Genomic DNA, 16,536 nt, shown 5'->3' on the forward strand with positions numbered 1-16,536 from the left:
TATTGGGACCATGGTTTTTAACTTATTCATAAATGGTCTAGAGCAGGACTTCACAAACTTAGGTCTCCAGCTGTTGTTAGACCCAACATCCCTAGCTAGCGGTGGTCCCAGTGGTCAGGGATTATGGGAACTATATTCCAAAACAGCTGGAAACTCATGTATCCCTGGTCTAGAGTGAGGAGTGAGCAGTGAGGTAGCCATGTTTGCTGATCATATTGACTTGATCCTGGTTATCAAAACAAAAAGAGATTGCGAAGTGCTTCAAAGGAACCTCTCCAAACCAAGTGAATGGTAAAGTGGCAAATGCAATTCAGTGTAGACAGGTGTCAAGTGATGCATATTGGGGCAAACAAAACAAAACCTTAATATCACGCATGAGGTCTGAACTGGCAGTGACTCACCAGGAATGAGACATTGAGTGTCTTTTGTTGGTCCAGTAGGGGTCCCTGGCTGCTGACACAATTTCTAGAGTGGGTTCATAGCAATCACACCCTCCTTCTGACTAGTTAGAAAGAAATGTACTTTGAGAAAACAGCTCTGAGCATGTTCAACCTTCCTTCAGGGCAGCCCTACTAAGTCAACACTGAGACTCGTGGTCATCCCTCAAAATAACAGATGGAGGAGGAGCCTTCCAAGCAGCAGCTGGGGAACAGGAAGTCCCTCTAAAATTCAATGTCAGTAACATGGCTTTTCTGCCCAGAAACACATGGGAAGGACCTCTTTGTCATAGCTAAACTTTTGGATTAGGATTGGCTGAGTGCTGCAGAGACCTGATTGGCCAGATAACAGTGGATTGACAGGAATGTTTGCAGAGTTTCTTTGAGTACAAATGGAAGTGTAAAAGGTGAGTGGAATGGAAAAGAATATGTGGCACTGGAAATTTGGGAGATTTGAAAATGTGGGGGCTTTGCTTGACATTCTCTTTGGGGGAGCTATGCCACAGTAGTGGACCAGCCTTCATTGCTGACAAGACTGACAAATCTGTAAGTATCAAGTTATCTCATTTTATATAAAAAAAATCCAATATCCAGTTTGCCCTATCTTTTGATCAGTTTGTAATCCTTAAAAAAAAGGTCAGCAAGAAAAAAACCAAAAGTATTTTGTGCACTTATCCTAATATACATATTTCTCCAAGCATTTCTCCCTGAAATAATACATTTTAACACTATTTTATCTTAATATGTGCATTTCTAGGTACACAATCTTTCTATATGTTTTCTGTACACACTTTTTGAGTGGAGAACTGCATCACAAAAAATCAGAGAAGCGCACAATTTGAAGGACAGCTGTATTTCCGTTTGCTTATTGATCCTGTAAATGTGAAATGCAAACTGAAAAAAGTTATTCCCCCATCCCTGGTTGGCCTTTTGTACACAGGACCACTCAAGACTGGTGCAATAACCCAGAAAACAACAGTGCTATAGGAGTGCTACAGTAGTTGCCTCATATTTGGGTTAAATATGCAGAACTGCAGCAAAGGAAGAAGCACATGTAGAACACAGAGTTGCCCAGGAATGACTGGTTGTTAAACCACACTGAAAATTGTAGCTCTTTGAAGGGAATAGGGGGTCACCTAATAACTCTCAGCATCCTTTACAAACTACAGCTCCCAGAATTCCATGACTGTTTAATGTGGTGTCATAGCGCTTTAAATGTATAGTGTGACTGTGACCAATGGGAGGAGCAGATAAGAAAGTGTGAATTAGGAAGCAACAGTTGGAAAGTGGAGTGGCTGTGAGAGACAAGAGAGAAATAATAATAATAATAATAATAATAATAATAATAATAATAATAATAATAATAATAATTTATTTATACCCCGCCCATCTGGCTGGGCTACCCCAACCACTCTCGGCAGCTTCCAAAAAAATATTAAAATACTGTAATACATCAAACATTAAAAGCTTCCCTAAACAGGGCTGCTTTCAGATGTCTTCTAAAAGTCTGGTAGTTGTTGTTCTCTTTGACATCTGGTGGGAGGGTGTTCCACAGGGAGGGTGCCACTACCGAGAAGGCCCTCTGCCTGGTTCCCTGTAACTTGGCTTCTCGCAGTGAGGGAACCGCCAGAAGGCCCTCGGCAGTGGACCTCAGTGTCCGGGCAGAACGATGGGGGTGGAGATGCTCCTTCAGATATACTGGACCGAGACTGAGGGGAATTAGTTAAGAGGGATAATAAAAATATATGTAAGAAAGTTTGGGTAGCTGCAAACCATCCTGTGATCCTCGGATGAAGGGTGGTATAGAAATTTAAATGAATACATTATGAAATTTAGGATAGTCAGTTCTGTTAATTTGGGAAAATAGAACTTTAGGAACTCTTTATAAAAGGACTACTTGTTCTGATGTAATGGCTGGAGTGTCAGACTAGGACCTGGGAGACCAGGATTCGAATTTCTACTCACCCATGAAGCTCACTGGGTGACCTTGGGTCAATCACGGTCTCTCAGGCTAACCTATCTCACAGGGTTGTTATGAGTATAAAACTGGGAGGGAAGAATCATGTAAACCACCTTGAGCTCCTTGGAGGAAAAGGTGGGGTGTAAATACAAGAAAACAAACAAACTGTGCTCCTATTTTGACTGTCTGATCTGGGTAGATTCTAAGGTTAATATACCTTACTGTGTCTTAGGCAGGTGTATTTGATGCAAAATGTAAAGGGGGGAAATATTAACTTCTCTAAAGTTAATAGAAGGCTACATATTTGGGCAGGGGGGAAGAGATGATTAATCAAAAGAACTTATTTATATAAGTCAGAAGGTGAAGGTGGAATGTCGGAGCATCTCCAACCTTCATTTATATTACAAGGCAAATCAATTAAGGCAAATCCAGCCATTAGTAAAGAAAGAAAATGTTAAAATGATAGTTAAGATGGAATCCCAGTAGTGACAGCTTTTTTCCTTAATAAAAATCTTAAGGACCTAGAATGGGCACAAAGTCCCTTCTTAAAAACTACAATTACAATTTTCAAATCTAGATGGAAGTTACTGATCCAGTTTCTACTTGCTCCCTTTTTTTAATCATCCACTTTTCTTTACTAAGAATAGAAACCAGGATTTTTTCCCCCAATGGTCAGTAAAGGGATTATATAGGATTAGGGATTTCTACAATAATGGCCAGCCTAAAACAGAAGAAGAAATCAGAGAATTTTTAAAAGAACAAGAGCACTGTGGGTTTGAATTTAGGCAAATTAGTTCCTTTATAGTTCCTTTTCACAGCAAGTGAAAAGAGAATTAACACTGTTTGAACACCTGATCCTGCACATAATTTAATGCCAAAGGACAGATCACCCAAATTTCTAAAATATTAACAAAATTAGACACAGGTGATCTAACAGGATTACAAAAATGACAGGAGAACGATTTGCGTTACAACTTGGGTCCCAGAAAATGGGAAAGAAAATGGAACATGAGGCCTGTGAAATCAATTTCAGCAATGGTTCAAGAATCTATTCTTAAATCACATTTAGGTGGCAGTATGCACCACTTATCCTATATAAACACCAATCTCTACCACAAATGCTGGCACTTGGCACTTTAAAAAGCATACAGGTACTTATGGTGGGAGTATCATTCAGCGGCAGCTTTTGGGGACATATTGCTACTAAAAATTAATTTAACAGCAAAGTAAGAATTGATGTCAGTCCCCTTGTTTGCATTACTGGGGAGATGGGATGGCCCAAATGGTGTCAGTTTGGATAAAGGACTGATTACATATTGCATAGTCAAATCTTGTCTATAGCTATTGCGGAAAAATTAATTCAAAAATTGAGGTATACAAGAGGACCAAAAAAGTAACTACCGTATTTTTTGCACCATAACACTCACTTTTTTCCTCCTAAAAAGTAAGGGGAAATGTCTGTGCGTGTTATGGAGGGAATGCCTACGGGTGGCATGCCTACGGATTTTCCTCCTCTAAAAACTACACGCGTGTTATGGTCGGGTGCGTGTAACAGAGCGAAAAATACGGTACATTTTCAACTACAGGGCAAACATTTATAATATCTAAATGATGCTGACAATATTCAAATGCCTCCTGCGAAAGATACTACTATTTTGAATTCTTGGTAATTTGAGGGCTTCAGGTAAGAATATCATAACACTGAGGATGGCATTCTGAAATCTATAACTAAGGAAACATTTTGAAAAAGAGGACATGTTACTACCATCCAAAATAAATAATTCTTCTTCCCAGGGCTTGTGAATGTCAAAATTGGTATCCTTTTTTGTTTTTGTTTTGTGCACATTGTTCATTAAATTGTATTGTTTCCACTTTATTTCTTTATTTTTGATTAAATAAAAAGAAATATCCCCAGCAGACACTGGTGGAGGAAGAGGAGTGGGGGGGGGAGTGCACTGCCCCTGGCAATGCGATCCCGGTGGGGTGCCATTGCAGCTTCCCCCCTGCCAGCGCTGGGTGCCACGCCCCTGCAGATGGCACACCATGCCCCCAGAACGCATGCCATGTCCCTGCAGGTGGCCCGCCATGCCCCCATGCCACGCGCCTGTGGACAGCACGCCCCACCCCCAGACTGGGCACCAGCCCCGCCCCTGCCTGCATCCCGTCCCCCAGTGCTGGAGCATGAAGCTCTGCCACTGCCAGCAGAATAACTGAGAGATTAACCTATTGACGTCCAGAGGACTAGGGCTTTGTATAGGACCTTAAATGCCCCCTGGCTGTGAACCCACTCCCTCAGAGAGAGTGTAACCCCATCAAGAGCAGACCACCTCTCATCTATCTGGTTTAGGGAACTAGTTTGTTGGCTCTCATCTCACCAAAGTAAGATATCAATTCAGCACATCCACTGCCACACCTGCAGATGTAAAGGAGAAGTAGAGCTGTGTGTCATCAGCATATTGCTGAGAAATATTCCAAACTTCTGGATAACATCACTCAGTCGTTCCATGTAGATGTTAAACAGCGTTGGAGAGATGGTGGAAAAATTGAACCAACCCTGAAGCTTCCATGGAGCTGAAGAGCACTCCCCAAGCATCACCCTCTGCAAACAACCGCCCATGTAGGACAAGAACCACCAAACAGAAGTGCCATCCACGCCTAACTTGGAACAGGCAGTCCAGAAGGATACTATCATCGATGGTCTCAAAAGCCACTGAGAGGCTGAGGGAAATTAACAAGGATACATTTCCCCTGTCTCTCTCCCAACATAGGTCACCATACAGGACAACCAAAGCAGTTTCTGTGCCAAACCCAGACCTAAACCCTGATTAAAATAGTTCTAGAAAATCCTTCTTCCAAGAGCACTTGGATCAGGTTTGCAATCACCCAGTGGCCCACCCACTGATTTGTAACCACCCAGACTTCCCACTTCTGCCCATTGCACTCTGCTAATGGAAATACCACCACCATGACTTCTGCCCACTCAATAGGCAGAACAGAATCAGGGCATTCTGAAGATGGGGAACAAGTGAGGCTAAGCTGGCCAAGGATCTACTAGATCCCAGATGACATAAGGGACCAACTGCCTGCCCCTGACTTTCTGCTGCTGATGTGGTAGCGATGGCAGCAGCAGCAGGAGGATGGATTTAAGATGACTGTGCCAGTCATACTGGTATATAACAGCGAAAATGCTGGGAAAAGGTGAGAGGAAATTGAGAACCGGCAATTTATGTATTTTACATGTTACCCATTTCCTGCATGTTAATTACCGTATTTTTCGCTCTATAACACGCACCCGACCATAACACGCACGTAGTTTTTAGAGGAGGAAAATCCATAGGCATGCCACCCGTAGGCATTCCCTCCATAACACGCACAGACATTTCCCCTTACTTTTTAGGATGAAAAAAGTGAGTGTTATAGTGCAAAAAATACAGTAGTTGCAATAACAATTACAACATATAGATTTTCAATTTTACCAAGGGGTATAATCCCCTAGGGGTATAATCTACCCCTGGCCATGCAGTCCACTTGCCTTTTCCACTACACATTATTTTATGATAAAAGGAATGTGAAGGTGTTTATGAAATTAATGGCTTTCTCTTTGGCTTTCTGAGTGCATCAAACGACCCAAAACAAGCTTTCCTATTTGGACAACAATCCAATACAGGATTAGGTGTGCTGGATTATAAATTAAGTGCTCAGAATTTTCAAAAAGCGAGGCTGGTTAAGTATTGAGCAAAATACTGAGGAATAACAGACATTGCAAAACAATGCATGACCCCAGCTATTGTACTATCATATTCATAAAGGTTGTTCACCAAAGTCTTGTACTTTCTACTTTGTTTTTTTACTTTTCTTTCACACAGAAAAAGCAGGCTTTAATACAATGCATTTGATAGATGAGGGTGAAGTCAATTTTAAAAGGTAAGTGTAGCATTTAGCATGTTTGTTTATGTTAAATCCTTTTTTTAGGTTAAATCACAGTATTTTTTACCAGTCAGAATATATAATTATATATGATATAAATAATAATCTTGCTTTATTTCTTATCATCACCTTTTATCCGATGTGAGCTGGACCATAGAGGCCCAGATCCTGCTAAGAAGAATAGTAGTAGTTTGAAATCAGTGTATTGTAGCATTCAGGATTCCTCCTCCAAATTGCTTGATTAGACGTATGCTCTCAGCCTCTTATTTTCCAACAGAGGGTGTATTTTGCTCAAAAATGCAGTCTGGAAAAGACTTTGCCGCTAAACCCAAGGGAACGACTGGTAAGGCCTTTTCTTGAAATTACAGTATGTTTGTAGTTTGGTGGTATAGTCTGAAAAAAATATATACTGCTTGAGTTAATCTCTGCAAAACACTAGCAATAATCTGTTTTCTGTACAGGTGTTTTACAATTAGGATAAATGAAATTACAGTGATTGTCACCAGCTACAGGTTCTAGGGAAAAACTGAATATGGAAGAAAAGTAACAAAAAGCAGAGATGAGCAAGAATGAACAGGAGAATAAGTTACGTAAAATGGAAATACTCTCCCCCCCATGAAGTATCACCAGAGCAAACTGACACCCTTGGCACTTTGCAGTAGAGTGGATTATTCATTTGGTCGATCATGCAGAGACAAAACATGCCTCTAAGGTGAACATGCAAATCTGACCACAGGCTGTGTCATTCTCAGACAATATCACACAACTGAGTTTGGTTCCTGTCTTACAATGCAATCCTTAGCATGCTGATTCCTAAGTAAAGCTCACTGGAGTAAGAGTGTTTGGAAATGCAATGCTTGAATATTTCAACAAAAATAAAATCAGAACATAGAACTTGAAATTGCCTCTAATTGGATGAATGTTTTGCAGAGAACTCTGCAATTTACACCTTGTACTAACAACTTACTGTTTTAAAATCCAAAAAGGATTGGCATTAAAAAAAACCCCAAACACTTTTGTTCTGAGTCATAAAACGAGGATTCATTACTCTAAATGCAATATTCAGTTTTTCTTCATTTATTTCCCCACTCCTTAATTTGCAAAGCAGGTCCAATATGCAGCCTATAAAAATAGCCACAAATCACTGTAAAGTTAGTCCATAGTTATGTCTATATATAATGATCCAGGGGACTAACAAGGTAAAGCTAGATCAACAAATATATTCCACATTCTCACTGGTAACTCCAAGTCCTGTTTTTGTTGCTATTTCTCAGCCCTCACCCCCCCTCCTGCCACCCCGTCTGTTACAAGTTATGATGTGTGGATGAAGGCTTTTTCCCATGCCGTAATGACTGTATACTGAGATTTCAAGGGGCTGTTCATGACAATCCCATTTTCTGTGTAATTTCATGGTTGTCTTCTTGAATGAAGATATTGGCTGCTCTGAAGCAGGAGGTCAGATGCTCCTGCTCCCTTTCAGTATTGTTCCAGAGTATGTTTCCTTTCAGCTGATGAAAAGTAATTCATCATTTACACCCCTGAATTCTGCCAGCATTTTTTTTTTTTTTTGAACAACTTTTCTTTCCCCGTGGTACCTTGGGCCCATGAAAGAGATAAATAGGTTCAATACAACACCAGGCCCCAGATCCTGGGAGCAGGTTAGGCCTCTGAGGCCCTCAGCTGCCCCTTTCTCATGATAGAGTTTGTCACCTTTCTACCTCTGGAAGTCAAATCCTGTCGACTCAGCCATCTTTCAGGCTCTCTGAAGTGGCTTTGGCACCCACTGGGGCATGTGAGCTTAAAATTGATTTATTTTTTTTAAAGATCTGTCAAGTTCCCTTAAGGGACCAAGTTGACAGCCAGCAGGCCTTAACCTATCACAAAGCACTCAGTGTGTAAAAGACACCTAAGGAACTTCCTTTGAGAGGCCAAAGGGCCCCAGACTTGTGACACATTGAGAGGGTGTTGTTGCTAAGAAACTGGCCTTTGACAATAGAATTTTTACTGCCAACCGCCTTCTTTTAGAGGCATTTTAGGCTGTCTTTTAAAGAAGACGAAAGTATGTATAAAGCATCATTCCACGCTGCTGCTGCAGCTGCTCTCACCAGCCTTTTTATCGTGCAAATTTCCACCAAGGTGGGGCAGAAATGTTGCAGTCAAATCAATGTTGCCATCAGGATCACCTGGACAATGTGAAACACAGTACTCATGATAACGAGGCAAGAATCCAACTTTGTAGCAATCCCGGCTTCTGGCTCTTTTAACTTTATGAATACCCATTAATTATGACAAATTCAAGAAGGGTAGCCAGGTTTGGTGTTTAGCAGCATAAAGACAGTGGCTTAATCTAGAGAACCATATTAAGACTTTCTCTTCTTCTGCCCTCTGGTAGGGAGGCTGACACTTTGGATAGCTTCTGAATGAAGCTTCTTGTCGTCTGAGGTGGGGAGGGAGGAAAGAAAGCATAGCATCTGAGTCTGGCCAATCTCTCCTCACTGCACCCACCTTTCCTGACAGCTGATTGGTGCAGTTAGAAGGCTTTAATATGATGTTATTCTAAGCAATGGTCTCTAATGGAAAAGGTGCAGTCTCTGTCCTACTTCAGACAGCAGAGAGGGGATTGCATGCTTAAATTCCCCACCACAGCCAGCAGAGGAACAATATCTAGCATATCAGACTGCATAAGTTCATGCACTAAGTGATCATGCACTAAGTTTGTGTGGGAAGGACCATACTGATGTGAGGGGTTATTCTCGTGCCACTCTCTCTGCTGCAAACTGAAGAAACACAAAAAGGCATCTAAGCAACCTCATGTAATATTTAGAAGGAAGAGATCCAAATCAAATTGTGTGTGCTTTTTTTTTAAAAAAAAGGATAATCATCAGCATTTTCATGCAAATTTCTCCTAATATACACATTTTTATATGTGATTTCCTCCAATGTAATGCGTTTTTGTATGTTATTTTCATGAATATATGTTTTTTTAATGCACACTTTGCCCTAGAATAGGCATTTTTTTCACATTACTTGTTTGGAAAACTGCACTGAAAATTTCACAGGAGTGTTAATTTCAAATGATAGCTGTGGTTTAGTTTCATACTGTTTCAAAAAGTGGGGGGAAATCTGGATTCACCTTTAAATGTGAATTGAACCAACATTTCTCACCCATTCCAACCTCAGGGACACCATGAAGGGATTTTTGTGAAAGAAAATGCCCACCAGGGTTCTCCATCCCCTTGAAACCTGTTAGATGGAAGAGAATTTTATTATTTTAATTTATTATTTATTTTATTATTTTTCCTCAAAAACCTATGCTTAGACACTGAGATTTCATTTCTACACTATCCAGGAGAAATGGTACGCTCAAAGACAGGATAAAGGCAGCCATTTAACAAGATGATATCCTCCCTACAGCAAATGGGAATGCCTGTGCAAACATTGTTGCCTTCTTTCTCATTCAATTGGTGCAACTGATGCCTAAATCAATTTTGACTGCTTTGGGGTAAGGACACCTCTAAGTTAATATCTGGGGGTGAGATTAGGGGTAATCAGCACCACCATCTTTCAGAGACTTCTACCAGAACCCTATTCTACCATAATGTTGTAGGTTCCCTCCTGTGTACACTTACTCATTAGGGAAACTGACCCACTTCTTCTAATATTCCCTTTTGTTAAGGCCCAGCCAAGTATTTTAAAAGCTTTGTCAATTTCTTGCCTTACCATATCTATGTTATTCCAATAATATCAGGCTTATCCTTGATACTCATAATTATCATTGGCAAGTCTTTGATGTAATAAATCCTTGATATAATATCATGCTTATCCTTGCTATAAGATATAATCAAAAATGAAAGCAGAAACTTAAGATACAGAGTAAAATATATTACTTGCCAATTTTCCACAGTAACTTTTCATCATTACTCCAAAATTACTTTTTAATGCAAAGAGTAGTTCCAATCACATCGAGGCCCACATGATTCAGATACTATCATAATCACAATTAGATTACATTACTGCAATCAGGAATGGAGATCATTAAGAGAAAGAATATAAATTGCTTTAGTTTTACAAGTACTGAGCTAGCAAAATTATAATTAATCTCCATTTATAATCTTTTCTTTCATAGAACTGCAAAGCATGCTACTTTTTTTAGGCCATCAATACAAATTAGAAGTAAGTAATAAAGCCCTAACTACTACTCTGGTGCGGTGCTCAATTGTAGAAACTTGCCTATTACATACGAAAAGCATTGCATGCAAAGGGTGCCCTCTGCATAGGGTTCCCCCCCACCCCCACCCAGAACAATAAGCTTGTCTGTTGCTATGGGAGGTTCTTCATTTGGAAGGGAGGAGAGAGAGAGAGAGAATGCAGTTGTGACTGTCCATTTGCAGAATAATCAGTTTGTGATTCCTCTTTCCTAGATGAGTGACGATGAAGAATAATTATTTTGTAGGCATGACAAAACTGTCCAGAACCCAGCACATACAAATGGAACAGGTTGTTATTATTTTGTAAAGGATAATTTTTTAAGGATTATTAGACAGATATTCTAATCATGCATATATGTATTACCATGCAAAGAGTATAGAAACATTATTATTAATTACCACTTTTTACAACTGCTATACTGAAAATTTCTCCTTTTTTGCATCATTATCAGTTAACAAGAAATAAAGCTGCATTCCGAATTTATCAAAAGGAAGAGAAAATTTGAGAAAAATTCTCATTGGGTGTGCGTGAAGGATTCCTGTTGGGCTTACTTTTACTTCTCAGCTGGGCAACGGGTGTTTGGTTCATTCTGCAAATCTCCTCATATGTGGTCAATGTGGGAATGTTCAGGGAGGCAGGAGAGGATATATTGTTTATTAATATCCTTCCTAACTTGCACTAGCAAGTTCCTTTACATAGCAGAGTTACACATTCCCCTTTTAAAAGCACAGCGGGTAGCTGGTTGCAGGCTTGTATAAGCCTCTCACAATCAGGTTCCTGGAAAGTTCCCTTATATCCCTCTTAAAAGAATGAAGACACTACAGTGGTGCCTCGCAAGACGAAAAGAATCCGTTCCGCGAGTCTCTTCGTCTTGCGGTTTTTTCGTCTTGCAAAGCAAGCCCATTAGCGGCTTAGCGGATTAGCGCTATTAGCGGCTTAGCGGGCTTAGCGGATCAGCTGATAAGCAGCTTAGCGGCTTAGCAGATCAGCTGATAAGCGGCTTAGTGGCTTAGCGGATCAGTTGTTAAGTGGCTTAGCGGATCAGCTGATAAGCGGCTTAGCGATCAGCTGTTAAGCGGCTTAGCGGCTTAGCGGATCAGCTGTTAAGCGGCTTAGCGGCTTAGTGGATCAGCTGATAAGCGGCTTAGTGGCTTGGGAAAAAGGGGGGAAAGGAAAAAAAAAACCCGCAGGAACTCGCAAGACATTTTCGTCTTGCGAAGCAAGCCCATAGGAAATTCGTTTTGCGAAGCACCTCCAAAACAGAAAACCCTTTCGTCTAGCGGGTTTTCCGTCTTGCGAGGCATTCGTCTTGCGGGGCACCACTGTACAATCTTATTTATAAGCAATAAAAGAAGTTTACGTACATCAGGCAGAGCACAGTGTGATCCCCGAAGGCAGACTTAGTTACAAATATGTACATGTGGATCTACCCATATGGAGGAATGATCCCAGCTCCTGCTGAAAGCTAGCAGAGCAGTCCTAGCTAGAAGCTGGTCAGACGCAGAAGCAAGACAAAGAGAGAGAGAGAGAGAGAGAGAGAGAGAGAGAGAGAGAGAGAGTGTGCTGGGTGCCTTGTCCCTTTTGTTACCTGGACATGTAAGGTCACAAGCACCTCTAGTCTCATGCATAGGAAGTATGTCCCAGCCAGGAGGAAACAGGAAGTTTTCGACTGGCTGGACCAAACATTCCCCTGCCCAGTCACTATAGGAAAACAAGGAATGTTGTACTTGACTGCTACTTACATATCACATCCCACAGTCAGTATTCTTCACTGCTGCAGAGAAACACATTGCAAGGCAATCTTCCCATGGGGCTTTTTCAGATCAAGGAGCTGGGGAGGCCACAAAATGCTGGAGGAGAAATGCTTTCTGGAAGGCAAAACACACCATCCTTGACCACCTCCCAACTGGGCAAGTTCAAAACCACACATTGACTATAATTCTAAAAGAATTATTGAAGTCCCCAGAGACTGAGGTAGAGAAATGTATAAGGCTCTGTGACCGGGGAAGAAAACTTTCAAGAAACTGGAAGGCAGCTTTTGGTACAGCACTACTTTTTGCAAATTATTTTGCATGCTGTTCTTGCTTTAGTGGAACTTCCCATACATAAGTGGCAGGTTGCCTGTGACTCTATCCACCAGCAAATGTGTCTCTTACAGATGGATGCTGGGCAATCAAGTTTAATAAAGAACAAATAAGTCATTCGTAAAGTATCATGCCATATGCTATGGAAATAATCCAAAGTGCTTTGACCAATCAGCCAATTATTTCTTACACCAGAACAGGAGAGCAAAATCTATTTGCGGATCCTTTCTGCTGCTCAGGAAGTGCTTGCCTTATTCGAACGTTGCAACTTTCATGAACTGAACCCACCTATATCCCAGCTAATGGTAGCCACTGTATACCCCTGAAACCGGATGATTGGGAAAGAGAGGGGAAAGATGATGGAGCTGGGCTGCTAAAGGATCCACTCCACCCTAAGCCAGTCCAGCTGCTGGAAAGTTGTAGCTATGGGCCCAGTCTGGACCTCTCTGCTTCACTAGCCTGTAGCTGATGCAGCAAAAGATACAGAGTTTTCCTCTCCCTGCTGCCGGCGGTGTTTTGGATGCAGTGGTGTCTATGCAATGCCATTAAGCCCCATGCTGGCCACCAGGGATTGGATTGCACCCTAAGATTGTCCAGTTATGTAATTGTGTAGGACCATAAAAACTGAATACTCCAGGAAAGAAGCTGGCTTAGGGATAGCATTCATTGCTCATGCAATTTCTGAAGAACCCCGAGCCTAGTTCTATGCACCCAAAGGTGTTTTGTGCTTGTTTTTCTTGAACACAGGAAACCCCAACGAAGCATGGCAAACCAATTTGGAAAAAGAGTTTTTAAAGCTATAATATCTTCCATTAATTTAAGGAACAAGAAACTCATTTCTATGCTTCTTGCTCTGAAAGGTATATGGTGCCTCTGAAGGATATATGGAGAGATGGTCTATTTACACATATATACAATCCGAGCCTGAGAGGGAGGTGTCAACATGGTGTCCTCCAGATCTTGTTGAACGACAGAACCCATCACCCCTGACCATTGGTCATGCTGGCTGGGGCTGATGGGAGATGTAGTGCAAAAAAAGGCTAGAAGGCACCAGATTGGCTATGCTGAAAAGAAAACTTGCATAAGTGTTTCTCTTGCTTTCATTCAAACGTGCAACACTATTTCAAGGAACCATTTAAGGATATCCAATATCTCTTCATTTAGATAGTGGGAAGAAGACATATTTCTGCCAGAAAACATTGGCTGTCAGTTGGATGTGATAATGAAGAGTGATTTGATTATTACTTTGCAGCCTGCCACTCCTGCAAGCCAAACTTTCTAGAGCACCTTGCTGCTGAGTTAGCAATCTGAGCCATGCGTAATACTTTCTGTGTGTGCTTCATTGCCTAGTGTTTCTCAGAACTGAGTGTTAAAATGTCAGGGCTGTGTTCCTTTGACTAAACTTTACTGCTAATGTAGCAATTAACTTCTCTGCTCAGGTTAGCTACACACCAGTTCCTGCCTATGCTAAAATAAGTTCTGCAACAGGAAAACCAGTCTCCACAGGGTTGGCCTAAATGTGAAAAGATTACGTACTCTCAGGGTCAAAGGACACATGACTCTTGCCTGTGTAAATTTATTCTCTCTCCCTGGCCCCCTCTTTTTCTTTTTTATCCGAAGCATCCATAAATAGATGGAGCAGAAGATAACATGGAGCAAGTATTTCTGGGACGACCATTTATCTTATCAGAATTACCCCATCTGGTATTCAGTGGTCTAAAGACCTCAGTGCCATTTGAACTCATAAGCTTATAATTGTCAATCTCATTTGGATACTATTTTGGACATATGGACTGCCTATATTAATTGAGATGCTTGAATCTAGATGAATTGAATATTTTTATTGCTAATGTCAGCTGACGGTGTTTCTCCACCCTAACCCCATTATATTTGCAAAAATAGCATAAGAAAGAATTGCTTCTCTGTCTCCTTTGTCATCCTCTGGATGAAAAGCAACTGGGATAGAGCTGATAAGAAAAAGAGTCCATCAGAAAAGAGTTGTACTCTCTTCCCTTATGCAATCATCTGTCTCACATTGTAGGCTCAGCAGCAGTTTTGGGTAAAAACGATGTTAAAAGCCAACTGAACAGTGAGCACATCCACGAACCTAAACATCACATGTGGTTGGGTCTTCCGGTGATTTTGTCAATTATAATAATTAATTTATTTTTAACTTTGTATACTGCCCTTCATCTGTAGATCTCAATATAAAATGATAGTTCAACACATAAAAAGAAAGAAAAAAAAATACATAATACATAATAAGAACCAGAACCAGAAAAAATCCAAATAGCCCCTCTCCCTGCTTTGAAAATGAGCTGTAACCAGCTTTACATGGGAGAGGTGACTTGTAAGGCTTGCTGTAAAACCACCATTTGAAGGGAAGGAGGTGAGACGTTTGCGAGGTGAGTGGGGAGAGAGAAAGTTGCATTGTACAGCCCAAAGTACTGGCACTAGCAGAACTCTTTAGTTTGATACCACCCTTAGCTTACTGCCTCCTCCAGGTTAGTAGGTTAGATTCCACCTGCTCCCCTGCCCAGTGGTACAGCATGGGCTGAGCTGATGATCATGGTAAAGTCCTATTAATGTTCAATAAAACTTGTTGCTCGTCAGCACTGGAGCCTTTTCGAGAAAATGGGGCTCAGTATGCAAGCACACATAGTATAAGAAAACAGAAGTACAATGATAGTAAGTAATAAAAGGTTCTGCAGTTGCATCTACACAAGGAAGGAATTCTGAGCAACATTAACCCAGAACTGAAACCTAGGACAGTAGCCAATTTGTATTCAGTGGTTATAGTAACAGTTCCACAGTCCTGCAAAGTTTGTTCTACTTGACTTGGTGGTTCTCATTATATACTGTATTTTTCCGTGTATAAGATGATTTTTTTTTTTAAAGGAAAAAAATGGAGGGTCATCTTATACATGGAATGCACAGGGGTTAACAGGAGCACTGCCATGAAGAAGCTGCTGGAAACACCAATCCACTTCTGTCAACCAGTCAACAAATTTGGGCGATCTCGGGGTTGCTATATCAAAGTCCTTCTGTTTGATGTTTAAAATATTGATTTCTTAATTTTGGGTTCAAAAAATAGTGTTTGCCTTATACATGGGATATCTTATACACAGAAAAATATGGTAGTTTGGAGCATCAATTTTGAAAAGGAGAGTCTTCTTGAGTTGACATCTGTATATAAAGAAACTTTTATTTGCCCCACTTTCTTGTATATATGAAGAACACACAAATGACTCTGTGTCAAAGCCGACCTCACTACTGTCACACTACCCCATCAAATAACTTGGTTTAGAGCTATGGAGCTCACTGGGTGACCTTAGGCTAGTCTCAGTTTAACTCCCCAGCTTTGGTTGCTGTGATGATAAAATGGAGAAAACCTACACAGCCCATAGCACCTTGCCTGAAGTGTGGGGTTCAAATATTTTTCCATCAGAAGCCAGCACCACTACCTTCCTGCGGGATGGGTCTCAATGTTTGTTACTTTGATCTAGAAGGTTCTTTGTAAGGGGAAAAAGAATTGCCTAGAATTGGTATGATCCCAGTGGATAAAGGTTGCATACACACAGGGGATATTTCCCCCCTAATTCTCGGCGTATGTTTAGTTCAATAAACTTATTAATCAACTCCTAGAAATGAGTTAAGTTGTTGAAACAGTCATGGCCTTTGTTCTATGTCAATTTTGTTGGCTCTGCTGACATATAGCTACAAGGCATGACAGATCAAAGTAATTAAAGTTCCAATCATTTACCTTTCTGTGTTCGGTGTCAAGTCAGCTAGCCTTCACCCTGTGTACATAGTGGTTTAATTTTTTTAAACATATTATAGCTGTGCCATTTGCTCTGCTGTAGCTAAGAATCTGACAGCCTTTCCATTATATATTTTGTATATGAAGGATTTGTATTCC

General features: G+C 40.8%; 1 long non-coding RNA gene across 1 annotated transcript; it reads right to left on the reverse strand.

Moving 5' to 3' along the window:
* Positions 1-6,419: 6,419 nt before the first annotated feature.
* LOC128402912 (uncharacterized) lies at positions 6,420-8,269 on the reverse strand. The gene is made up of 2 exons (XR_008327804.1): positions 8,035-8,269; positions 6,420-6,717 (listed from the first exon to the last, which is right to left on the reverse strand). It is a non-coding gene; the product is annotated as an uncharacterized LOC128402912 (long non-coding RNA).
* Between the last annotated feature and the right edge of the window lie 8,267 nt (positions 8,270-16,536).

The sequence above is a fragment of the Podarcis raffonei genome, chromosome 1, assembly GCF_027172205.1.
Source record: "Podarcis raffonei isolate rPodRaf1 chromosome 1, rPodRaf1.pri, whole genome shotgun sequence".
Classification (NCBI taxonomy): Eukaryota; Metazoa; Chordata; class Lepidosauria; order Squamata; family Lacertidae; genus Podarcis; species Podarcis raffonei.